At 42.3% G+C, this 25,694-nt stretch overlaps 1 protein-coding gene across 4 annotated transcripts in view; it reads left to right on the top strand.

The window, feature by feature from the left end:
* Window positions 1–25,694, top strand: part of BVES (blood vessel epicardial substance) — a 170,196-nt gene that overhangs the window by 5,301 nt on the left and 139,201 nt on the right. For 2 of the 4 annotated variants that reach the window (XM_056566209.1, XM_056566210.1), the window contains exon 1: window positions 17,328–17,444. The exons of 1 other annotated variant lie outside the window; for it this stretch is intronic. The gene's annotated coding sequence lies outside the window, so the exon portion shown is untranslated. Of the gene's footprint in view, window positions 1–17,309; window positions 17,445–25,694 lie in introns of those variants that run through there. One more of the 4 variants, XM_056566212.1, reaches the window with a different exon arrangement.

Below are 25,694 nucleotides of genomic sequence, written 5' to 3'. Positions count from 1 at the left end.
TTTTTTTTTTATTTCGGTTTCGTTTTGGTTCTGAAATTTCCATTTCGGTGCACCTCTAGATAATAGTATTATAAGTCATAGCCAGCATGGGTTTACTAAGGATAGAAGTTGTCAAACCAATCTAATTTGCTTTTATGAAGAGGTGAGTAGAAGCCTTGACAGAGGAATGGCTGTGGATATAGTGTTTCTGGACTTTGCCAAAGCGTTTGATACTGTCCCTCACAGACGTCTGACAGGTAAGTTAAGGTCCTTGGGCTTGGAAACTTTAGTTTGTAACTGGATTGAACACTGGCTCATGGATCGTACCCAGAGAGTGGTGGTCAATGATTCGTACTCTGATTGGTCCCCGGTAATTAGTGGTGTACCCCAAGGTTCAGTACTGGGCCCGCTGTTGTTTAATTTATTTATCAATGATATAGAGTATGGTATTAACAGCTCTTTTTCTATCTTTGCAGATGACACCAAGCTTTGTAGCACGGTACAGTCTATAGAGGATGTGCATAAGTTACAAGATGACTTGGATAGACTAAGTGTCTGGGCATCCACTTGGCAAATGAGGTTCAATGTGGATAAATGTAAAGTTATGCATCTGGGTACTAATAACCTGCATGCGTCGTATGTCTTAGGGGGGATTAAACTGGCAGAGTCACTGGTAGAGAAGGATCTGGGTGTACTTGTAGATCACAGACTACAGAATAGCATGCAATGTCAGGCTGCTGCTTCCAAAGCCGGCAGGATATTGTCATGTATCAAAAGAGGCATGGACTCAAGGGACAGGGACATAATACTCCCCCTTTATAAAGCATTGGTACGGCCTCACCTGGAATATGCTGTTCAGTTTTGGTCGCCTGTTCATAAAAGGGACACTGCGGAGTTGGAAAGGGTGCAGAGACGCGCGACTAAACTATTATGGGGCATGGAACATCTTAGCTATGAGGAGCGATTAAAGGAGTTACAATTGTTTAGTCTTGAGAAGAGACGTTTAAGGGGGGATATGATAAACGTATATAAGCATATAAATGGCCCATACAAAAAATATGGAGGGACATTTATCAATGTTTGCTTATGTATTCTTTTTTTTAGTAATTTTTTCCTTACTTTTTTTTTGCTTATGTGTGACGTATTTATCAACTGGTTTCAGCCTGTTGATAATTTTCTTTCACGTAAGCAATTTTTCCTTTTTTACTTTGATAGTAGCTTTTTCTGCTCCATGTTTGAGCTGGAGTAAATTTAGTCAATTTTTAACGCTGTTGCGACTTTTTTTTGCGCAGTTGCGACTGTCGCAGTTAATAAATACCTGACTACCCGTAGTCCATTTTAAAATTATTACTACATAGTAAATTTTAGGAAAACTTGCTTTTCTCGCTTTCCAGTCAAAATGTCGCACGAAAAATCGTGTAGTCGCAGTTGCGACAATTTTGAGACAATTATAGTAAAGAAAACCTGACTAAACCCGTTGATAAATGTCCATAATGGAGAATATGGAGAAGAAAAGGTTTAGTCTAAAGGGGCGACACGCCTTCTTTACCGTGAGGACTGTGAATTTATGGAACGGTCTACCTCAGGAACTGGTCACAGCAGGAACAATTACCAACTTTAAAACAGCGTTAGATACATTCCTGGAACAAAATAACATTAATGCTTATAGTATAACATTATACTATAACATTATCCTTATAGTAGGTAGTTATGGCTATTATAGGGCGAGGAGGAAAAAATTAGAGCGTAAAAGCGAAAATTGGCCCGGACAAGTGGATCGTCAAGTGAGGGACAAGTAGATTTTGCTACATTTTAGTCCCGTGGACAAGTAGCTTTTTATAAAATTTCCACACCCCTGTAGACAATACTTTTTAAGTATACAATATCTGCTCACTTGTTCAATACAAAGATCTATGACACAAACTGAAGCATTCACAAATAATGTAAGTAACAACTACTAATACATTTTGTATGTAAACTGTATAATTGGATAAAATAACAAACAACTGTGACCTACTCATCAAACTGTATGTGACCTACACATCACGTGCAAAATATCTACTTATAATATAAGTTAAAATGTTGATTCTTGCTTCAGTTACTCTATACAAGTGTTTTCCAACTAGGGTGCCTTCAGCCGTTGGCTGTCTGGGAATGCTGGGAGTTGTAGTTTTGCAACAGCTGGAGGCACCCTGGTTGGGAAACCCTGCTCTATATCATAGAAAACACTGAAAAAATAGCAATAAAAGTCAGCATTATTCATTTGTTTATTTTAGGCCCGCACAATTTTAGTTTCACCTGGTCTTTCTTGATAGCACTAATATTGTTTAATGTTGGCCACATAATCTTTTAACTCAAGTTATTCATCTTCATTGACTTCATTGGACTGAATTCAACTAACAACCAATCTCCATTGCTGATAATGCATTTTTGAATTTCACACTCCTCTTCTCTGTCTGGAATATAGGGCTCAATGCTTGCATCTTCAGTTTCATGATCTTCGGCGCAGCATCCCAGTCATCCGTGCACGAAGCGAACTCCGCTCCGTGCTGGATGACTGGCGAGTACAGATGCCATACCCCCTCCATTCATGTCTATGGGAGGAGGCGTGATGGCTACGTACTAGCCATAGCGGTAACTCCAAGCCTTTGTGTTCCGGCCGCCGCTGCCACCCCCCCCCCCTGTTCAGACATTTTATCCCCTATCAGGGAGAAGATGTTTTTGGCGGAGTACTCCTTTAAACTTGACCCTGCTCTATGAGTCATCCAGTGGCTCCTTTCTTTCAGTTAGATCTGTTTCACTTACATATAAGAAATGTATGTTTTTGCAGATTTTCTTGGCACATGTATAGAAGTACATGGCATTCTGAGGACCAATTTTCCATGCAGTTGTTGCTTCACACACAGCGTTTGGCAATACCTCCTAGGCCATCAATAGCACCTATGCCATGTGATTTGGCTGAAAAGTTCCATGAACACTGAAAGTTACCCAGAGTAATGAATGCAAGAGAACATTTTTGTTTGAAGTGTTGGGCAGCACCATCATACTGGTATTCTATACTTTACAACAAAAAATTGACCATGACGGGAAAGCTTGAAATTATTTATCATTGCTTCAATATAATCTACCACTGCATATTTGTGATGTGCCATATAGTCTGACACAACTATGTATGGTACTGACTGAAGCTGTTTAGACTCATTCTTAAGGGAAAAGCTGTATACCGGGGGTCCTCAAACTTTTTACACGGGGGGGCCAGTTCACGGTCCCTCAGACCGTTGGAGGGCCGGACTATAGTTAAAAAAAAACAAGAACAAATTTCGATGCACACTTACATATCTTATTAGTGGACTACCCCTTTAAGTACGCAGCACAGTTCCCCCCACATTAGGTTCGCAGTATGTTCCCCCACATTAGGTGCAGTATAGTTCCCCCACATTAGGGGCAGTATAGTTCCCCCACATTAGGTGCAGTATAGTTCCCCCACATTAGGTGCAGTATAGTTCCCCCACATTAGGTTGGCAGTATAGTTCCCCCACATTAGGTTCAGTATAGTTCCCCCACATTAGGTACAGTATAGCTCCCCCACATTAGGTACAGTATAGTTCCCCCACATTAGGCGCAGTATAGTTCCCCCACATTAGGTGCAGTATAGTTCCCCCACATTAGGTGCAGTATAGCTCCCCACATTCGGTGCATTATAGCTCCCCCACATTAGGTGCAGTATGGCTCCCCCACATCAGGTGCAGTATAGTTCCCCCACATTAGGTGCAGTATGGTTCCCCCACATTAGGCTGGCAGTATGTTCCCCCACATTAGGTGCAATATAGTCCACCACATTAGGCTGGCAGTATGTTCCCCCGCATTAGGTGCAATATAGCCCCCCACATTATGTTGGCAGTATGTTCCCCCACATTAGGGGCAGTATAGTCCCCCCCACATTAGGCTGGCAGTATAGTCCCCCACATTACGTTGGCAGTATAGTCCCCCCACATTAGGTGCAGTATGTTCCCCCACATTAGGCTGACAGTATGTTCCCCCACATTAGGCTGGCAGTATAGCCCCCCATATTACATTGGCAGTATAGTCCCCCCCCACATTAGGTGCAATATAGTCCCCCACATTAGGCTGGCAGTATAGTTCCCCCACATTAGGCTGGCAGTATAGTTCCCCCACATTAGGCTGGCAGTATGGTCCCCCACATTAGGCTGGCAATATAGTCTCCCACATTAGGCTGGCAGTATAGTCCCCCACATTAGGCTGGCAGTATGTTCCCCCACATTAGGCTGGCAGTATAGTCCCCCACATTACGTCGACAGTATAGTTCCCCCACATTAGGTGCAATATCAACCCCCACATTAGGCTGGCAGTATGTTCCCCCACATTAGGTGCAGTATAGTCCCCCCACATTAGGTGCAATATAGTCCCCCACATTAGGCTGGCAGTATGTTCCCCCACATTAGGCTGGCAGTATAGTCCCCCACATTAGGCTGGCAGTATAGTCCCCCACATTAGGCTGGCAGTATGTTCCCCCACAGGCATACAGTCTCCAGCGATACTGCCCCACTTAAGTGTTCTGACCACCGCTCCGGCCATAGCAGGACAGGAGGATCGGTGTTTGGAACACCAAAGCTGACGTGCCGCTTGTAAACACTTACCAACTGCCAGCGCGCGTCCTTCTTACTTCTTCCCGGCTCCTCCGCGCTCCATTGCCATGGGCGCACACATGGGACAAGAGTGACGTCCCTGCGTGCGCTAGTTCCCGGCAGTCCCCACGTTTTTAAAGTAAACGCTGGGCTGCAGGGACTTAACAGAGGCGTCCCTGTGTTCCGAAAGTATCTTTCGGAACACAGGGATGTCCCAAGGTAAAAACACTCGGCGGTCCGGGAAAATGCGATGGGAAAATGGGCAGTAGTTTGAGGACCCCTGCTGTATACGCTTCCTTTCAGCTGCTGTTTAACCTATTGTTGATAATGTACTGCAAGAAATAATACATTTTTGTGACCTAAAATAAAACATGGGTCCTAATTAAATTAAGGTTATGTCAGTGTCACTATATCATTTTATAGAAGCTGAAGAAAGAAATTAAAAATAACCATAATTCGATGTCAATCCTTTTATTAGCTAAAATAAAAAAAAACTGATTTTATTGTGACCTACACTACACGCTGACACCTGTTTATTTTTTATTTTATTCTAGAGGTAGATAAGGCCGCTTTCACACTATAAAATTCATCAGTTAAAAGATCCGTTATAAACGTACGTTAGAAAAGCTTTAAAAATGGATGTTAAATGTCTGTTACAAAATCCCATTAAAGTCAATGGGATTTTTTGATTATCCGTTATGACCCGTTATAGTCCATCATGACTAACAGATGTTGGTTGTGACGGAAGAATTAACAGAACATGCACTAATTTTTCTTCCGTCACAAGAAACAGATAAATTAACGACCGTTATTTTTAACATTGAAGTCTATGGCAAACGGATGAGCTTTTATGTCATCCGTTTGCACCTGGTTTATAATATCCGTTATTACTTCTGTAAAAGGAAAAAAAAGGGGAAAAGACTGGCAAGAGGCGCCTAGTTTGATACCGTAAGTCAGGAAAATAAGGTGTCAGTGGGCCTGTGGGGCCCGTAGGTAGTGGGTATTCACCTGAGGCAAGAAAAAAACTTGCATATCAACCAACAAAAGGGGTTAAAACTGGAGACAGCTGCTGAGCCCGGGGTGCACTAGAGGTGTAGCCTACCATGAAAAAAGGCGTAGGAGGAGGAAGCAGAAAATACCCTTTGGAGAAGGCGCTGCTGTGGTCCAGTAGAAAAGTTGTCCAATGTAGGTGTAGAAATGATCAAGTGAGAGAATGAGGTGACAAAGCAAGCTGGATCAATTTATTTAGCAAAATGAGAGGTACAAGCAGGATAACGCATTTCGGGGGACAGCTCCCCCTTCTTCAGATCAATGCTACTACATAGTACAACAGACAGTGCTTAAATACATTTGAAAATTGTGCATTTCTGAACCAGAAGCACACATCACCTCACCACTATACCTACCTTACCAGATTTGCTTATGTCTTTATACCTCTGTGGCCCCTCCCCTTTATTTTTGGCACCATTTTCAAATGTATTTAAGCACTGTATGTTGTACTATGTAGTAGCACTGATCTGAAGAAGGGGGCGCTGTCCCCCAAAACGCAATATCCTGCTTGTACCTCTCATTTTGCAAAATAAATTGATGCAGCTTGGTTTGTCACCTCATCCTCTCACTTGATCATTTCTACACCTACATTGGACAACTTTTCTACTGGACCACAGCAGCGCCTTCTCCAAAGGGTATCTTCTGCTTCCTCCTCCTACGTTATTACTTCTGAGCATGCTCAGAAGAGGTGACATCAGCAGACTCCTGCAGTACTGAGGGACTACTACTACTCCCATCCTGGAACAAACTTATTTCCATGATGGGAGTAGTAATTCCCTGGCTGCGGGAGTCTGCAGACAGCTGGGGAGGCTATATTAGTGTTTGTACTACTACCTCCTTCATGGAACAGAGTCTGTTCCATGATGGGGGTTGTAGTACAGGGGCAGAGGGATTGATCGCACTGGGTTTCACTTCTGAGACCCGATGCGATCCGACGTTATTAAGCAGGGGAGCGGGCAGCAAGCTCCTAAACCCTGCGATGTATGGTGTGTTTTAACTTGAATTTTTTAATCCCTTGCGGGGAGCCCTGAATGGCCAGTACAGCCGGCTGCTGGCACTATGCGCTGCTAATAGATATACTTTTCATTCATAACGCAGCAGTGGTATATGTATATAGATGCGCTGGGAGGGGGGGGCAGACATATAGCGTTATCTGCCCCCCCCCCCCCACAGCGCATCTATATACATATGCCGCTGCAGAGCTATGTATGAGACGTATTTATATCAGCAGCATCGGGCCGGCCGATGCTGCTGCTAGAATGCTTTTCACATATAGTGCTGCGGTGGCATATGTATATTATGCATGCGCTGCGGAGGGTACATTATACATGTGGGGGGGCACATTTTATATACATGTGGGGGGAACATAAGGATGTCACTAACCATTCTCCGACCACCACGCGTCCTCCTCCGGTCCTCCAGCGGTTTGCCTCCGGTCCTTCTGCGCTTCTCCACCTCTCTATGGTTGTACGCAAGTGACGTCAGTGATGTCCCGTGCGTACAACCATAGAGGCACAGGAGGACGAGAGCTGGCCGGGGCCTGGTGAGTGACCGGTGGCGCGTCATCTACAGTGTTCCGATCACCGCTCCTCTGGTCCCGGGACTGCTGCTATGGGCCATAGGCCATAGCAGTAGATTGTGACCCCAGGCCGGAGGAGCGGTGACCGGAACACTGTGGGGGGCAGTACACAGACATGCAGCCTCCAGCCATACACTCTATATGGCTGGAAGTTGTATGTCTGTGGGGGAAGCTGCCTACTATTGGGGGGGGGGGGGGGAGCTGTCTACTATTGTGTGGGGGAGCTGCCTATTATTGTGTGGGGGGGAGCTGCCGACTATTGTGGGGGGGAGCTGCCGACTATTGTAGGGGGGAGCTGCCGACTATTGTGGGGGGGAGCTGCCTACTATTGTGGGGGGGGAGCTGCCTACTATTGTGGGGGGGAGCTGCCTACTATTGTGGGGGGGAGCTGCCTACTATTGTGGGGGGAGCTGCCTAATATTGTGGGGGGGAGCTGCTGACTATTGTGGGGGGGGAGTTTTTTCTCCTCAAAAGCCCAATAGTGCTCCTTCTATTTTGAGCATTGTAGCTCGCCCGCAGAGCATTTTACATCCACATATGGGGTTTGTTCTTACTCAGAAGAAATGGGGTTACAAATTTTTGTGATGCTTTTTTCATATTTTCCCTTGTGAAAATGAAAAATGTAGGGTAACACCAGCGGTTTAGTGAAAAAATTTTTTTTTTCATTTTCAAATCAAACTTTAACGTAAATTTGTCAAACAACTGTGGGATGATGAGGCTCACTATACCCCTTGTTACATTCTGTGAAGGGTGTAGTTTCCAAAATGGGGTCACATGTGGGTGTTTATTTTTCTTTGCGTTTATGTCAGCACCGCTGTAAAATCAGCCACCCCCTTGCAAATCACCAATTTAGGCCTCAAATGTACATGGTGCGCTCTCACTCCTGAGCCCTGTTGTGCACCTGTAGAGCATTTTACGCCCACATATGGGGTATTTCCATATTCCGGAGAAATTGCGTTACAAATTTTGTGGGTCTTTTTTTCCTTTTAACTATTGTAAAAATAAATGTATAAATAAATAAAAGTATGGGGCAACACCAGGATGTAAGTGTAAAAAATTAAATTTTTTTACCCTAATATCCTGGTGTAGACCCCAACTTTTCCATTTCATAAGGGGTAAAAGGAGTACGGAAATACCCCATATGTGGCCCTTAACTGTTGCCTTAGGCAGGGCTCCGAAGTGAGAGAGCACCATGCACATTTGAGGCCTAAATTAGGGATTTGCATAGGGACGTACTTGGATGTAAGCATTACACTTACCTCCGATACCAAAAAATACCCTACAGCAGTGTTCCCCAAACAGGGTGCCTCCAGCTATTGCAAAACTTCCAGAATGCCTGGATAGTCAATGGCTGTCCAGCAATACTGGGAGTTTTTGTTTTGCAACAGCTGGAGGCTCCATTTTGGAAACAGTACTGTACGACAAGAAGTTTTTTTTTTATTGGGGGGGGGGGGGGTAACTGTGTAGGGGTGTGTAAATGTAGTGTTTTACTTGTTATTTTGTGTAGTGTAGTGTTTTTAGAGTACATTCACACAGGTGGGGGTTTGCAGCGAGTTTGAGCTGGGGAGGAAAATTTTCTACAGCTCAAACTTGCAGCGGGAGACTCACTGTAAACCCCTGCCCATGTGAATTTACCCTGTACATTCACACGGGGGAGGTGGGGGGGGGGTCAAACCTCCAGCTGTTGCAAAACTACAACTCTCAGCATGCCCTTTGGCTGTCCGTGCATGCTGGGAGTTGTAGTTATGCAACAGCTGGAGGCACACTGGTTGCGAAACACAGAGTTCGTTACTTAACTCAGTGTTTCGCAACCAGTGTGCCTCCAGCTGTTGCAAAACTACAACTCCCAGCATGTACGGTCTGTCAGTGCATGCTGGGAGTTGTAGTTTGCAACAGCTGGAGGCACACTGGTTGCAAAATACTGTCAGTGTTTTGCAACCAGTGTGTCTTCAGCTGTTGCAAAACTACAACTCTCAGCATGCATTGACAGCCAAAGGGCATGCTGGGAGCTGTAGTTATGCAACAGTTGGAGGCATACTACTACATCTCCCACCATGCCACTTGGCTGTCTGTGCATGCAGGGAGTTGCAGTTATGCAACAGTTGGAGGCACACTTTCATAGAAAAAATGTGCCTCCAGCTGTTGCAGAACTACAACTCCCAGCATGCACAAACAGCCAAAGGGTATGCTGGGAGTTGTAGCTTTGCCATCAGCTGTTGCAAAACTACAACTCTCAGCATTCCCTCTGGCTGTGCATGCTTGGAGTTGTTGCTAAGCAACAGCAGAAGGCAAACAGCTCACCTCATGCTGCTGGATCCCTCCGCCACTGAAGACGCTGCTGCCGCCGCCGCCCACAGTCCTCCGACAACCCTAATCACCCTTTTTTCTGGGTCACTGGGTCATCGAAGACCTGATTGACCCGGAATTGCCGCAGATCGCCGGTCTGAATTCATCAGCGATCTGCGGCCATCGCTGGCATGGGGGGGGGGGGGGGTCGGTTTGTCACAGGATGCCTGCTGAATGATTTTTGCTGAAGGAATTCCCACGGGCGTACAGGTAGCCCTTGTGTCCTGGACAGGTTAACTTGGGATGTTAAGGGACTAAATGATAACAACTATTTTGGGATACATTAGAATGGAATTAGCCTTTTGTGGGGTTTTTTTTTGTTCTGTTTGTTTTTAACCCCTTAACACCTTAAGGATGCAGGGCGTACAGGAATGTCCTGTGTCCGGACTCGCACTAAGAGCTCACCAGCTGAGCGTGCCTTTATACCCGGGAGGTCCCGGTTGTTATCAGCAGCCAGGACCCACGGTTAATACCGGACACTGCTGATCAGGCTGATGTCCAGCATTAACCCTTTAGACGCTGCAATCAAAGTTGATAAGTTAATTGCCAGCCAACTGTTCTTTTCTTTACATGGTTTGGTGTGGTTGAGAAAAGACACATCCATCAGGTTTAACCAAGTAGGGGAAGAGATTGGTAAAGGGAAGGGGATGTGATAGCAAATTTGTACCTTTGTGGTAAGGTTTTGTTCTAGGAATGCATCTAAGGGTGCATTCACATCACGTTTTTGCAATACACTTCCTGTATACGTTTTCAATGTCAAAAACCGTTCATAACCGTAATGCAAACTGTATGCATTAACTCTCCATTGAAAACCGTATGCCAAGCAATGCATCCGGTTTCATCCGTTTTTCATCTTGTACGGTTTTTCCCGTACCCAAAACTGTAGCCTACGGGTGCATTCACACCACATTTTTGCTATACAGTTTCCGTATACGTTTTCAATGTGAAAAGGGAACTGTATTGAAAACCGTATGCATTGATTCTCCGGTTGCATTCGTTTTGCGTCTTGTACGGTTCTTTTCCTGTACCCGAAACTGTAGCCTACCACGGCTTTTGGTCTGGGTGAAAAAACTTATTAAACCGTATACGTTTTTTTTTTTTTTTTACATGGGAGTCAATGGGAACCTTACAGAACCGTATGTGCGTACGGTATAATCCAGTTTGCACCATATGGTTTTTGATTTTGCACAGCTTTTTTTTCTTGGAATTTCAATCAAACAAGTGAAACTTTATTCATTTTCATGTAGTGAAAAGTTGAAAACATATGTTTTTTTTCTTAAAAAACGGATGCAACAGGACATCATTTTTCAAACCGTATACAGTTTTTAACCGTATACGGCTTAAAATTTGTACACATGTTAGTCCAGTTTTGAGGAATCCGTTTTTCATCAAAAACCTGATACGGGAACTGTATTGCAAAAACGTGGTGTGAATGCATCCTAAGTCTGTTTTAAAGCACACAACTGTTTTTGCTGTTACCAATTCCTGAGGTAGACTGTTCCACAGATTCGCAGTTCTTATGGTAAAGAAGGCTTGTCGCCCCTGCAGGATAAACCTTTTTTTCTCTCCAAATAGAAGGAGTGTCCCCCTTATCTTTTGATGGGGTTTTACCTGGAACTGATACACTGAAAACTATTATGTATATGGGAAGAGATGTCGTGGGCAGCAGGCATCAGCAGAACAATCTTCATAGATGGCAATGCATTTTTGTATGGATTTTGCTGAAAGAATGAATATTGGGATTTGGAACATCCGCAACATAAATTCCATACTGTAAATGTTGCAGCAGAATCCCAACCAAACAATGGGAGGCTGCTGAACCTTAATTTTGACTCAGCAAATACGTAGGGTGAATGGGCCCTTAGGGTCTCTATCCAGTTCATTCTAAACAAAAAGTCTACCTTACTAGATATGAAAGAAGCGATGGAACATTATCCTGCGCCCAGTGCTGGAGAATCCTTTTACATGTGGCTACCGTCCCTTCTCGGCTATTTTTAGGTATCATGGCTTTGTGAGGAGATTGTGGTTTGGAGGCCTGCGATGGCTGTACTAGTGAGGAATTACTAGTGTCATGTTATCTGCCATAACACTCGCCTTACAATGACAAGGCTGGGAGGTGCAGCTGACACTTTCCATGCTCTGCATTCTTTTCCCACCCGGATCGGTGAGGCTGGAGAAGCTTTCTGATCATAATGCTGTGCAATGACATTTCACCATACAATGCTATTATACCTTTTCTTTTAAGGTCAATTCAGACATACAGTATCCTGCGCATATTTGATGTGCAGGATTTGAAGCTGTGTTCAGTCATTATGTTTACATTAAAGGAGAACTTTGATGAAACATTTTTCTTTTTCCCTGTGCCCGGGCTGCAAAAACAAACAAACAAAAACTTAAACTCACTTTCCTACGTTCCCCCGTTGCGCCAATATCGGTGTCCCGGTCCTCCGGTGCTGGCCTTCTTCCTGGGCCCAGTGACTCATACTGCGCTCAGCGTATCGCCGGACACAGCGATGTCCCGCCTCGGCCGGTGATAGGCTGACTGAGTCATGTAAGGAGCCTGGCTCCTTTCATGACAGTGCGCTCAGCCTATCACCGGCCAAGGCGGGACCTAACTGCGGCCGGCAATACGCTGAACGCAGTATGACTCACCGTCCCCAGGAAGCAGGCCAGCACCGGAGGACCGGGACAACGATATCGGCGCAATGGGGGAAGGTAGGAAGGGGAGTTAAAGTTTTTTGCTTTTTTTTACTTATTGCAGCCCGAGCACGGGAAATGAAAAATGTTTCATCACAGTTCTCCTTTAAAATCTACAGCATAAAGTCTACAGCTTCAAATCCTGCGCATCAAATATGAACAAGATACTGTACATGTGAATAGACCCTTAAACTTCTTTTTATCACATCTTACAAAATACAATCCATATCTCCTGAGCGTCCATGCCACAAGTACCACTCCTGATAGTATTATCAATAGCTACCTGTATACTAATAACTGTTCTATATCAATAGCTACCTTTATACTAATAACTGTTCTATATCAATAGCTACCTTTATACTAATAACTGTTCTATATCAATAGCTACCTGTATACTAATAACTATTATATATCAATAGCTACCTGTATACTAATAACTGTTCTATATCAATAGCTACCTGTATACTAATAACTGTTCTATATCAATAGCTACCTTTATACTAATAACTGTTCTATATCAATAGCTACCTTTATACTAATAACTGTTCTATATCAATAGCTACCTGTATACTAATAACTGTTCTATATCAATAGCTACCTTTATACTAATAACTGTTCTATATCAATAGCTACCTTTATACTAATAACTGTTCTATATCAATAGCTACCTGTATACTAATAACTGTTCTATATCAATAGCTACCTGTATACTAATAACTGTTCTATATCAATAGCTACCTGTATACTAATAACTGTTCTATATCAATAGCTACCTTTATACTAATAACTGTTCTATATCAATAGCTACCTTTATACTAATAACTGTTCTATATCAATAGCTACCTTTATACTAATAACTGTTCTATATCAATAGCTACCTGTATACTAATAACTGTTCTATATCAATAGCTACCTGTATACTAATAACTGTTCTATATCAATAGCTACCTGTATACTAATAACTGTTCTATATCAATAGCTACCTGTATACTAATAACTGTTCTATATCAATAGCTACCTGTATACTAATAACTGTTCTATATCAATAGCTACCTGTATACTAATAACTGTTCTATATCAATAGCTACCTGTATACTAATAACTGTTCTATATCAATAGCTACCTGTATACTAATAACTATTCTATATCAATAGCTACCTGTATACTAATAACTGTTCTATATCAATAGCTACCTGTATACTAATAACTGTTCTATATCAATAGCTACCTTTATACTAATAACTGTTCTATATCAATAGCTACCTTTATACTAATAACTGTTCTATATCAATAGCTACCTTTATACTAATAACTGTTCTATATCAATAGCTACCTTTATACTAATAACTGTTCTATATCAATAGCTACCTGTATACTAATAACTATTCTATATCAATAGCTACCTGTATACTAATAACTGTTCTATATCAATAGCTACCTGTATACTAATAACTGTTCTATATCAATAGCTACCTGTATACTAATAACTGTTCTATATCAATAGCTACCTTTATACTAATAACTGTTCTATATCAATAGCTACCTTTATACTAATAACTGTTCTATATCAATAGCTACCTTTATACTAATAACTGTTCTATATCAATAGCTACCTTTATACTAATAACTGTTCTATATCAATAGCTACCTGTATACTAATAACTGTTCTATATCAATAGCTACCTGTATACTAATAACTGTTCTATATCAATAGCTACCTTTATACTAATAACTGTTCTATATCAATAGCTACCTTTATACTAATAACTGTTCTATATCAATAGCTACCTTTATACTAATAACTGTTCTATATCAATAGCTACCTGTATACTAATAACTGTTCTATATCAATAGCTACCTGTATACTAATAACTGTTCTATATCAATAGCTACCTGTATACTAATAACTGTTCTATATCAATAGCTACCTGTATACTAATAACTGTTCTATATCAATAGCTACCTGTATACTAATAACTGTTCTATATCAATAGCTACCTGTATACTAATAACTATTCTATATCAATAGCTACCTGTATACTAATAACTGTTCTATATCAATAGCTACCTTTATACTAATAACTGTTCTATATCAATAGCTACCTTTATACTAATAACTGTTCTATATCAATAGCTACCTTTATACTAATAACTGTTCTATATCAATAGCTACCTTTATACTAATAACTGTTCTATATCAATAGCTACCTGTATACTAATAACTGTTCTATATCAATAGCTACCTGTATACTAATAACTGTTCTATATCAATAGCTACCTGTATACTAATAACTGTTCTATATCAATAGCTACCTGTATACTAATAACTGTTCTATATCAATAGCTACCTGTATACTAATAACTGTTCTATATCAATAGCTACCTGTATACTAATAACTGTTCTATATCAATAGCTACCTGTATACTAATAACTGTTCTATATCAATAGCTACCTGTATACTAATAACTATTCTATATCAATAGCTACCTGTATACTAATAACTGTTCTATATCAATAGCTACCTGTATACTAATAACTGTTCTATATCAATAGCTACCTTTATACTAATAACTGTTCTATATCAATAGCTACCTTTATACTAATAACTGTTCTATATCAATAGCTACCTTTATACTAATAACTGTTCTATATCAATAGCTACCTTTATACTAATAACTGTTCTATATCAATAGCTACCTGTATACTAATAACTATTCTATATCAATAGCTACCTGTATACTAATAACTGTTCTATATCAATAGCTACCTGTATACTAATAACTGTTCTATATCAATAGCTACCTGTATACTAATAACTGTTCTATATCAATAGCTACCTTTATACTAATAACTGTTCTATATCAATAGCTACCTTTATACTAATAACTGTTCTATATCAATAGCTACCTTTATACTAATAACTGTTCTATATCAATAGCTACCTTTATACTAATAACTGTTCTATATCAATAGCTACCTGTATACTAATAACTGTTCTATATCAATAGCTACCTGTATACTAATAACTGTTCTATATCAATAGCTACCTTTATACTAATAACTGTTCTATATCAATAGCTACCTTTATACTAATAACTGTTCTATATCAATAGCTACCTTTATACTAATAACTGTTCTATATCAATAGCTACCTGTATACTAATAACTGTTCTATATCAATAGCTACCTGTATACTAATAACTGTTCTATATCAATAGCTACCTGTATACTAATAACTGTTCTATATCAATAGCTACCTGTATACTAATAACTGTTCTATATCAATAGCTACCTGTATACTAATAACTGTTCTATATCAATAGCTACCTGTATACTAATAACTATTCTATATCAATAGCTACCTGTATACTAATAACTGTTCTATATCAATAGCTACCTTTATACTAATAACTGTTCTATATCAATAGCTACCTGTATACTAATAACTGTTCTATATCAATAGCTACCTTTATACTAATAACTGTTCTATATCAATAGCTACCTTTATACTAATAACTGTTCTATATCAATAGCTACCTTTATACTAATAACTGTTCTATATCAATAGCTACCTGTATACTAATAACTGTTCTATATCAATAGCTACCTGTATACTAATAACTGTTCTATATCAATAGCTACCTGTATACTAATAACTGTTCTATATCAATAGCTACCTGTATACTAATAACTGTTCTATATCAATAGCTACCTTTATACTAATAACTGTTCTATATCAATAGCTACCTTTATACTAATAACTGTTCTATATCAATAGCTACCTGTATACTAATAACTGTTCTATATCAATAGCTACCTGTATACTAATAACTATTATATATCAATAGCTACCTGTATACTAATAACTATTATATATCAATAGCTACATTTATACTAATAACTGTTCTATATCAATAGCTACCTGTATACTAATAACTGTTCTATATCAATAGCTACCTGTATACTAATAACTGTTCTATATCAATAGCTACCTGTATACTAATAACTGTTCTATATCAATAGCTACCTGTATACTAATAACTGTTCTATATCAATAGCTACCTGTATACTAATAACTATTATATATCAATAGCTACCTGTATACTAATAACTGTTCTATATCAATAGCTACCTTTATACTAATAACTGTTCTATATCAATAGCTACCTGTATACTAATAACTGTTCTTTATCAATAGCTACCTGTATACTAATAACTGTTCTATATCAATAGCTACCTTTATACTAATAACTGTTCTATATCAATAGCTACCTGTATACTAATAACTGTTCTATATCAATAGCTACCTGTATACTAATAACTGTTCTATATCAATAGCTACCTTTATACTAATAACTGTTCTATATCAATAGCTACCTTTATACTAATAACTGTTCTATATCAATAGCTACCTGTATACTAATAACTGTTCTATATCAATAGCTACCTGTATACTAATAACTGTTCTATATCAATAGCTACCTTTATACTAATAACTGTTCTATATCAATAGCTACCTTTATACTAATAACTGTTCTATATCAATAGCTACCTGTATACTAATAACTGTTCTATATCAATAGCTACCTGTATACTAATAACTGTTCTATATCAATAGCTACCTGTATACTAATAACTGTTCTATATCAATAGCTACCTGTATACTAATAACTGTTCTATATCAATAGCTACCTGTATACTAAGAACTGTTCTATATCAATAGCTACCTGTATACTAATAACTATTATATATCAATAGCTACCTGTATACTAATAACTGTTCTATATCAATAGCTACCTTTATACTAATAACTGTTCTATATCAATAGCTACCTGTATACTAATAACTGTTCTATATCCTCTCAGAGAAGCAGGTGCCAGGCTATAGGGCTGTGATGGCTTTTCCACAGCAGGCGTGCCCGTGTATCTATGTAGTAAATGCTCCATACCCCCTCCCGCTGTCCCTGTCCGTCTCTCCTCCTCCTCCTCCTCCTCCTCCTCCTCCCCCCGTAGTGAGGGAGCTGCTGCTAGGAAGGGGAATGTTCGCTGCTCCCGGCTGCAGCCTCCCATCTTCATGCCTATTTTAGTCACGTCTTCCCGGCTCCTGACTGACAAACTTTCCCGGGACGAACGCACCGCAGAGCCAGGTAAGGAGCGGGGAGGACGGCGGGGCTCAGCCCAACTTCTGCCCACACCGTCCCTTACCCTACCGCCGTGACGTGCGGTCCCCAGGGGTCTGCTCCCGGGGACGGTCCAGCACCTCAGCTTGTAGGGAGCGCGACAAGTGCATGGCCGGGGGCAGAGCCCTGCCCTGGTAGACAGGGTGCTGAATATTTCATAAGCTTCGGTAAACTTTCCATGAGAAGCTGGTGTCATGGGTGAGACCTGTGTAGTATGCTACAGTTATATGTTACAGTGCTGGGAACTGTATATACATGTAGTAACAGTATTGTCTATGGAAAGTATTCATTTATTTATATGTACAAGAAATCAACTTATGACAGGGTTCTGTATAAGACTATGTTCACACACAGCTTTTTCAGTCTTCCTTCTTTGCTTTTAGTCATGTGTTTTTAAGCAGTTTACAGCTCATAATACATACCGTGTCAGAACGTAGGCTACAGATGCCCTATAGCAGTGGTCTTCAAATGGTGGACCTCCAGCTGTTGCATAACTACAACTCCCAGCATGCCTGGACAGCCGATGGCTGTCCGGGCATGCTGGGAGTTGTAGTTTTGCAAAATTTGTAGTCCCCAGTTTGGGACCACTGCCCTATGTGTACATGAGTCAGTGAAATGGTGTAATCTCTGTCAGGATGCATTCACACCGAGTTTTTCTCTGTTTCCGATACAGTCCGTTTAATTTTGGTGTAGACAAAAAAGTAGTCAACCGCGCTATTGTGTACGCCAAAGATAACACTAGGCTGCATTCACATCTCGTTTTTGTAATACGGTTCCCTTTATCCGGTTTCAGTAAAAAAAAAAAACTTATGGAACCGTATTGCAAACTGTATGTATAGACATTTCATAGAAAACAGTAGGCCAAAGGTAGCATCCGGTTGTGTACGTTTTGCATCATTTATGGTTTTATCCGTAGTCTACTACGGTTTTATGTCCGGGTGAAAAACCAGATACAACCTGTATACGTTTTTTTTATTTTTTTTTAAATGGTGGTCTATGGGAAGCGTATGTGCGTACGGTTTCATCCAGTTTGCACAATATGGTTTTGCAGTTTGCACATGCGCAGTGCACGCCAAAAGTTCTTTCCACAAATAGAACAAGAAGAACTTAATGGACAAACCTAAAACCGTATCGGTTTTTTTTTCTTCAAAAAACGTATTAAACCGTATGCAACCGGACATCTGTTTTCAAACCGTATACGGTTTAAAACCGTACAGAGGTCTATACGGTTGTACACTGTTCGTTCTGGTTTTGAGAAATACTTTTTTTTTTTATTTTTTTACAAAAAACCTCATATGGAAACCGTTTTGCAAAAACGAGCTGTGGATGCAGCTTTAGGGTGGGTTCACACAACGTTTGTAGTATACGGGTGATGGATCCGGTTGGGAGGGGTGAAAACCGTCCGCTCCCGTATCCCAGCCGAATCCGGCTCGAACCCCATTCATTTCAATGAGCCGACCGGAGTTGAACAATGACTCCGGTTGTCTCATTTTTGCCCCGTATACGGTTTTCTGACCGGACCTAAAACTGTGGTATGCTGTGGGAAACAGATTATGCTGTGTGGCATCCTTTTCAATACGTTCCAATTTTTCCTAAAAAAATGTATATGTTATTCGGGGAGTAATAATGTCCCTTACTGGTCAATAGAAGTTGTTTATGCATCATGTATAAAAAGGTTTAGGTTTCACTGTAAACTCATGAATATATTTTATATGACAAGGGGTTGGGCACAACATACAGTGGGGAAAAAAGTATTTAGTCAGCCACCAATTGTGCAAGTTCTCCCACTTAAAGGGGTATTCGTGGTAAAAACATTTTATCCCCTATCCAAAGGATAGGGATAAGGTGTCTGATCGCGGGGGGCCTGCTGCTGAGACCCCCGCGATCTCCCTGCAGCACCCGCATTCTATGCGAGGACTGCGTTGGAAACCTCCGGGTTTCCGGGACTGGGAACGTGACGCCACACCCCCTCCATTCATGTCTATGGGAGGGGGGCGTGGCGGCCATCACGCCCCCTCCCATAGACATGAATGGAGGGGGTGTGGTGTGACGTCACATCCCCAGTCCCGGAAACCTGAAGGTAGAACGCTGGGGGTATCAGCAGCAGGCAGGGGATAAAATATTTTTGCCCGGAATACCCCTTTAAAAAGATGAGAGACCTGTCATTTTCATCAGAGGTATACCTCAACTATGAGAGGCATAATGAGAATTATGGTGGAAAAGAAGTATTTGGTCAATAAAAAAGTTAATCTCTATAATTTGTTTTGTACCCTTTGTTGGCAATGACAGAGGTCAAACGTTTTCTGTAAGTCTTCACAAGGTTTTCACTAGGGATGTCCCGTTACCATTTTTTTAAAGACAGAGTACGAGTACCGATACTTTAATTCTAGTACTCGCCGATACCAAGTACGAGTACTTATATTTTAAAGGGAATCTGACACCAGGGTGACCCGGTTTCTGGCGCTGCTTACCGTGCTGATATGTGGGTCCTTGTTGTGTACAATGGAGGCGGCTGCTGTAGTATGAGCCAAGATTTCTCTCTTCTCCATTGGACAGAACAGGGAATTTGCATTGGCGGTGAGACCGATGTACACCTGGTGAGCAGCGGTAGAAACCGGGTCACCTGCACTATCTACCTATAAATTCAAGTTAGTGCAGGTGACTCTGCTGTAAGATTGCCTTTAATAGTAGGTAGTATCCCCTTGCAGACATTAGCAGCAGCCCCCTTGTAGACAGCAGCCCCCCTGTAGACATAAGTAGAAGCCCCCCTGTAGACCACAGCCCCCCTTTAGACAGTGGGCCCCCATTTAAACAGCAGCCCACCACTTTAGACAGCAGCAGGGGCCCTCCTTTAGACAGCAGCAGGGGCCCCCCTCCTTTAGACAGCAGCAGGGCCCCCCCGTTTAGATAAGCAGCAGGGCCCCCCCCCGTTTAGACAGCAGCAGGGCCCCCCCCCCCCGTTTAGACAGCAGCAGGGGTCCCCCGTTTAGATATTAGTAGAAGCCCCCCTCCTTGCAGGCAGCTCACCTCCTGTGTCGGGTGCTGCCGCTCCACTGTCCCGTTCTCCTGTCCTCCGGTCCGCATCATGTGGTCTTATGGAGGAGCATGTGACATATACGTCACTCTGCTTCCTCCGTAGCGTTACGCCGGGCGCAGGGGAGGAGGCGGAGTGACGTGTGTGTCTTACGGAAGAACGGACAGTGGAGCGGCAGCAGGTATCGGGCATGGTATCGGGGACATTAAACGAGTCCCCGATACCATGCAAATAGCTAGTATCGGCCCCGATACCAGTATCTGTATCGGAACATCCCTAGTTTTCACACAATGGCCCTGATTTACTAAGAGTGTTGTGTAGGTTTCTTTGTGGGTTTTAATTCCCTACAATTTATTTTCCAGGGTATTTACTAAGGTTTCCCTACGTTTTCCACTTTCCCTACATTTTGCTTTTTTTTTTACACATGCTCTGATCTGTAGGGTTTTCCTCAGCTCATATCCACCACATTTTCTGTGGAAACCTTAGTTAATATGTAGGGTTTTTGTGAAAATGTCGGGAACACGTCCCTTTTCTGTGACCACGCCCCTTTCCCCGGTAGCCATGCCCCTTTTTCGGGTTTTCTTAGTAAAATGGAGAGTTAGTCATGTTTTTTTTTATTCAATTCTGGTGCAAAATCTGTCGCAGACAGAATTTCTGGCGAACAACCCGACAAAACATGTCGGGTTTGCAATAGTAAATGAGGGCCACTGTTGCTGTTATTTTGGCCCATTCCTCCATGCAGATCTCCTCTAGAGCAGTGATGTTTTGGGGCTGTCGCTGGGCAACACGGACTTTCAACTCCCTCCAAAGGTTTTCTATGGGTTTGAGATCTGGAAACTGGCTAGGCCACTCCAGGAGCTTGAAATGCTTTTTATGAAGCCACACCTTTGTTGCCCGGGTGGTTCATTGTCATGCTGAAAGACCAGGCCACGTTTCATCTTCAATGCCCTTGCTGATGGAAGGAGGTTTTCACTCAAAACCTCATGATACATGGCCCCATTCATTCTTTTCTTTACATGGATCGGTTGTCCTTGTCCCTTAGCAGAAAAACAGCCCCAAAGCATGATGTTTCCACCGCCATGCTTCACAGTTGGTATGGTGCAGGTCAGGCCCTGCACCTAGCAACGGCCGGGACCCGTGGCTAATAGCGCGTGGCACCGATCGCAGTGCCACTCGCTACTAATCCTTTAGACACGGCGTTCAAAGATGATCGCCACTTCTTAAGTGAAAGCTAATCAGTGCCAGTTAGCTCAGTGGGCTGTTCGGGACCGGCATGGCAAAATCACGGCATTCCAAACAGCTGGAGGACATGAAAAGGGTCCCCTAACTTTCTCCTGTGTACGATCGCCGAATGACTGCTCCTTGCCTGAGATCCAGGCATGAGCAGTCAAGCGGCAGAATCATTGATCATTGTTATCACATAGGATAACATTGATTAATGTAAAAGATCAGTGTGTGCAGTGTTATAGCCCCCTATGGGGGCTATAACATTGCAAAAAGAAGTGAAAAAAAAAAGTTAATACAGATCATTTAACCCTTCCCCTAATAAAAATCAGAATCACCCCCCTTTTCCCAACTTAAAAATGAAATTTCAAATTAAATTAAATAAAAAATTCCCATTTAAATAAATAAAATACGGTGAAAAATACTGTGATATACATTTTTGGTCATACCGCCCAGCACTATTACTGATGGTAGTCTTTGTTTCTTTGGTCCCAGCTCTCTGCAGGTCATTCACTAGGCCCCCCGTGGGGTTCTGGGATTTTTGCCTACCGTTCTTGTGATCCTTTGGACACCATGGGGTGAGATCTTGTGTGGAGCCCCAGATTGAGGGAGATTATCAGTGATCTTGTATGGCTTCCATTTTGTAATAATTGCTCCCACAGTCGATTTCTTGACACAAAGCTGCTTGCCGATTGCAGATTCAGTCTTCCCAGTCTGGTGCAGGTCTACAATTTTGTTTCTGGTGTCCTTCGACAGCTCTTTGGTCTTGGCCATAGTGGAGTTTGGATTGTGACTGTTTGAGGTTGTGGACAGGTGTCTTTTATACTGATAAAAAGTTCAAACAGGTGCCATTAATACATATAACGAGTGGAGGACAGAGGAGACTCTTAACCCCTTAAGGACCAAGCCCATTTTCACCTTAACCACATAGGGACCCAGGGCGTACAGGTATGCCTTTGCTCCCTGGTACTTAAGGACCCAGGGCGTTCCTGTACGCCCGTGGGAATTTCGGTCCCTGCCGCGACTGCTGATATCTATCAGCAGGAACCCAGCACAAATGCCCAGGGGGTCATTAGACCCCCCATGTCGGCGATCCCCGACATGGGGGGGGGGGGTTGCGCCGATTCCGGGTCATTACGGGTCTATGGTGACCCGTGACCTGGAATATAAGGGGGATAGCTGTTGTCCAAGACACCCACGATTCTCCTGAAGGGATAGGAGTGAGGTGACAGGAGTGACACCCCTCCTATCCCTGCTATTGGAGCGACGACCAATAGCAGATTGGGGGCGGGGGGTTAACGTTCGATTTCCCCGTTCTGCCCACCCACAATAGGCGGGGCAGAATGGGGAAACCAACAGGGACCTGCGCCAAAGTCCATTACCCATCAGCGGCAGCAGCAGACAGCGATCGGTGGCGGGGATCGACGGAAGAAGAGGACGGCGATGCGGCCTGGATCCTATGGAAGCCGGTGAGTTGCCTAGCAACATCTGGAGGTCTACAGTTTGAGACCACTATACAGTGATCTCTAAACTGTAGCCCTCCAGATGTTGCAAAACAACAACTCTCAGCATGCCCAGACAGCTGTTTGCTGTGTGGGCATGCTGGGATTTGTAGTTTTGCAACATCTGGGGGGCCACAGTTTGGAGATCACTGTGCAGTGGTCTCTAAACTGTAGCCCTCCAGATGTTGCAAAACTGCAAATCCGAGCATGCCCAAACAGCTGTTTTGGCATGCTGGGAGTTGTAGTTGCATACCTCCAGCTGTTGCATAACTACATCTCCCAGCATGCCCTTCAGCGATCAGTACATGCTGGGAGTTGTAGTTTAGCAACAGCTGGAGGCACACTGGTTGGAAAATACTGAATTAGGTTATAGAACCTAACTGAAGGTTTTCCAACCAGTGTGCCTCTAGCTGTTCTAAAAGTACAACTCCCAGCATGCACAGTCTGTCAGTACATGCTGGGAGTTGTAGTTTTGAAACACCTGGAGGTTTGCCCCCCCCAATGTGAATGTACAGGGTAAATTCACACGGGCGAGTTTACAGTGAGTTTTCTGCTTAAAGTCTGGGCTGCGGCAAATTTTTTGCCGCAGCGCAAACTCCTAGGGGGAAGCTCACCGTAATCCGCCAGTGCGAATGTACCCTAAAAACACTACACTACACTAACACAAAATAAAGGGTAAAACACTACATATATACACCCCCTTACACTGTCCCCCCAATAAAAATGAAAAACGTATTGGACGGCAGTGTTTCCAAAACGGAGCCTCCAGCTGTTGCAAAACAACAACTTCCAGCATTTCCGGACAGCCACTGACTGTTTAGCAACAGCTGGAGATACCCTGTTTGGGAATCACTGGCATAGAATACTCCTATGTCCAACCCTATGCAATCCCTAATATAGTCCTCAAATGCGCATGGCGCTCTCTCACTTCGAAGCCCTGTCGTATTTCAAGGAAACAGTTTAGGGCCACATATGGGGTATTTCCGTACTCGGGAGAAACTGCACTACAAATTTTGGGGGGCTTTTTCTCCTTTTACCCCATATGAAAAGGAAAAGTGTGGTTCTACACCAGCCTGTTAGTGTAAAAAAAAAAAAAATTATAATAATTGTTACACTAACATGTTGCTGTTGCCCCATTTTTTTTTCACAAGAGGTAAAAGCAAAAAAACACCCCCAAAATTTGTAATGCAATTTCTCCTGAGTACGGAAATACCCCATATGTGGGCGTAAAATGCTCTGCGGACGCCTAACAAGGCTCAGGAGTGAGAGTGCACCATGTACATTTGAGGCCTAAATTGGTGATTTGCACAGGGGTGGCTGATTTTACAGCATTTCTGCCATAAACGCAAAACAATAAATACCCACATGTGACCCCATTTTGGAAACTACACCCCTCATGGAATGTAACAAGGGGTATAGTGAGCCTTAACACCCCACAGGTGTTTGAAGAATTTTCATTAAAGTTGGATGGGAAAATGAAGAAAAATATTTTTCACTAAAATGTTGGTGTTACCCTAAATGAGTAAGAACATACCTCATATTCGGATGTAAAGTGCGAACTACAATGCTCAGAATAGAAGGATCGCCATTGGGCTTTTGGAGAGAAAATTTGTCCGGAATTGAAGGCCACGTGTGTTTACTAATACCCCATAGTGTCAGAACAATGGACACCCCCCACCATGTGACCCCATTTTGGATACTACACCCCTCACGTAATGTAATAAGGGGTACAGTGAGCATTTACGCCCCACAGGTGTCTGACAGATTTTTGGAACAGTGGTCCGTGAAAATGAAAAATGTAATTTGGCATTTGCTCAGCCCACTGTTCCAAAGGACTGTCAAACGCCAGTGGGGTGTAAATGCTTACTGCCTCATCAAATTCTCTATCAAAAAGCTCAATGGCGCTCCTTCTCTTCTTAGCATTGTAGTGCGCAAGCAGAGCACTTGACGTCCAGGCATGGCTTATTTCCATACTCAGAAGAAATGGTATTTGGGGGGCATCTTCTCCTAATTCCCCTTGTAAAAATTTAAAATTTGGGGAGAAAACCAGCATTTTGGTGACAATTGTTTTTTTTTTTTTTCATTCACACATCCGACTTTAATGAAAAGTCGTCAAATACCTGTGGTGTGTTAAGGCTCACTGTACCCCTTATTACTTTCCTTGAGGGGTGTAGTTTTCAAAATAGTATTCCATGTGGGGTTTTGTTTTGCTGTTCTGGCACCATAGGGGCTTCCTAAATGTGACAGGCCCTCCCCAAAAACTATTTCAGAAAAACTCTCTCCAAAATCCCATTGTCGCTCCTTCCCTTCTGAGCCCTCTACTGCGCCCACAGAGCACTTGACATACACATATCAGGTATTTCCTTACTCGAGAGAAATTGGGTTACACATTTTAGGGTGATTTCTCTTCTTTTTACCCCTTGTAAAAATTCAATAACTGGGTCTACAAGAACATGT

Source organism: Hyla sarda, chromosome 3 (genome assembly GCF_029499605.1).
Source record: "Hyla sarda isolate aHylSar1 chromosome 3, aHylSar1.hap1, whole genome shotgun sequence".
In the NCBI taxonomy this organism is placed as follows: Eukaryota; Metazoa; Chordata; class Amphibia; order Anura; family Hylidae; genus Hyla; species Hyla sarda.
The sequence above is the reverse complement of the archived record's forward strand: the minus strand, read 5'-3'. Positions and strand labels throughout refer to the sequence as shown.